This window comes from Panthera pardus, unplaced genomic scaffold, assembly GCF_024362965.1.
Source record: "Panthera pardus isolate Hobbes unplaced genomic scaffold, ASM2436296v1 HiC_scaffold_2, whole genome shotgun sequence".
Classification (NCBI taxonomy): Eukaryota; Metazoa; Chordata; class Mammalia; order Carnivora; family Felidae; genus Panthera; species Panthera pardus.
In genome coordinates this window covers 91,357,260-91,359,664 of record NW_026526765.1, presented here as the reverse complement: position 1 = coordinate 91,359,664, position 2,405 = coordinate 91,357,260, and positions in this window count along the sequence as shown.

The following is a 2,405-nucleotide window of genomic DNA, read 5'->3' as shown; positions in this document are numbered from 1 at the left end:
GGGGCAGCCACTCCCCAAAAGGAAAATCAAGTAAGGTGAACTGGGTTTTTGATAATCTAAAAAACAGTATGCTTCCACTTCATAGGGCAAGATGAAATATTGGTGAATTGTGGGGCTTTATCTTGAATACTTTTACAAGTCACAGAGTTGTATGTTTTGTCTGAATGTATGGACAGATGTTAACAAATTGTTTAACAAAAAGTATTTAGATGTTATTTAAAGAAGAAAATTTCTGTGTTAGGAAGAGTGTTGAGAAATAACCACAAATGTAAAATGATAAAAAATATGTCGGGAAGTTAACAGTAAATATCAAAACTTTAAAAACTGCTGCATCATTTCAATTAATAAATTCATATCTTCAAATTTATCTTAACAGAAAAAATAGGTCAAGCACAGATAGATATATACATGTTTACCATACATTGTTAATAATACCAAGAATGGGAAATCATTAAATGATGAATAATAAAGAATAAGTCAAATAAATTTTCTTATATGTGTATAGGCAAATACTTTGGAGGTATAATTATAATTTGTGTTTGTTAATAAGAAATATTGCACAAAACAGATCAGGTTAAAAAACAGCATATGTAGTATAAGTCCAGCTACATATATATATGCTTACAGAAATTTTGGAAGTATATATACTAAGAGGTTAAAAACATGGTTATGCCTACATTATGGGGTTGACGCAATTTTTCCTTTTGCTTGGCTCTGTTTGCTATTTTATAAGCTAAAAAAATTCATTTAAAAATAAATAACGATAGGAAGAGGGACTGGAAAATCTCTTCACTTTTGATTTACAAAGTAAAATATAATTTTAATGAGAAAAAATTGTATAGAACAGTTTGAATACTTTAGCTTTATTTTAAATATATGAGAAATATGGTATTTCAATCTCAAAAAGAAAAATGATTTGACTTACATGTGTGTGGCTGTGTGTGTACATGTTTACACATATATGTGGGCAACCCCCAATTTTTATATTCAGATTTTATGTTATATTGCTAGTTTTGAACATATGTTAGGTTTTTTTCCCCCAATGACCAAATCACTGAATTACAGGAAATGTATAAAAAGGAGCACTACTGTTATGCTTCAGAAACTTAATTGTATACATGAACTAAAAGACCTTGAGATTGCCAAATAGGAAATTAGAAGCATCAAAAGACCTTCAGTCACACATCACTTATTTTGAAATCTAACCCTTAACATCATTCTAAGAAGGCTTCAAATGGTTTATTGCAAGCTAATGCCAATGTCTTGCAGAGTAAAACCTGTTTCCAAACATTTATAGTAACTTACATAAAAAGTAAATACATCTAAATTCAGATAAGTCATTTTTTTTAAGTTTTTATGTATTTATTTAGAGAGAGAAAGTGCAAGTGGAGGAGGGGCAGAGGAAGAGGGAGAGCGAGAATCCCCAGCAGGTTCTGTACTGTCAGCACAGAGCCCTATGTGGGCCTTGACCCAATGAACCAAGCAGATAGCTCATGGTTTGAAAGGAAAATATAACTTAAAGAGGATTCCAAGAGAATCAGAGAATTTCAAATCTGGATTAAGTCTTAGAGAACATCCAGTTTAAACTTTGTACTTTATTTTTTTAATGTAATTAAATCTATATTTAAGTTTTTATTGAATTTTGGTTAGTGAACATGCAACGTAATATTGGTTTCTAGTATAGAATTCATGATGTCATCAACACTTCCATACATCACCTGTGCTCATCACAAGTGCCCTCTTTAATCCCCATCACCTATTTCACCCATGCCCCCACTCCTCCTGGTACCCCTCTGGTAACCATCAGTTGGTTTTCTATAGTTAGAGTCAGTTTCCTGGTTTGCCTCTCTCTTTTTTTTTCCCCCTTTGGTCATTTGTTTTGTTTCTTAAATTCCATATATGAATGAAATAATATGGCATTTGTATTTCTCTGGCTGCCTTATTTTGCTTAGCTTTATAAATATGAAAAAACTGGATATCATGATGCAAAATGACTCACCCAAAGTCCTACAACTCAGTGAGGAAAACATTCAAGACAAGGCCACCTGACTCAACACTCCTTTGGTTTTGCTGTTATGCTACACTGCTAAAGCAACCAAAAATGAAACCTCTACTCATTGGATTTTCCTCAATGTAAGTCCGGAAAAACAATGACTTGACTTGTGGTGTCAAGGAAAAGGTATGGACTTTGAGTCAAACAAGCTGATCTTTCTCACAACTTAACTAAATCTAATCTTGGACATGTTAGTTGAGCTCTCTGAGCTTCACTTTCTCTATCTGTTAAATGGGATGCATAATATATATATAAAAGTGTTTGTGAGGCTTGTAAGTTTTGGAAGTATTATGTATGAAAAGCCTAGTATATAGTGGGCTTTGGTCAGACTGTCCTATTGATTCTCTTCTAA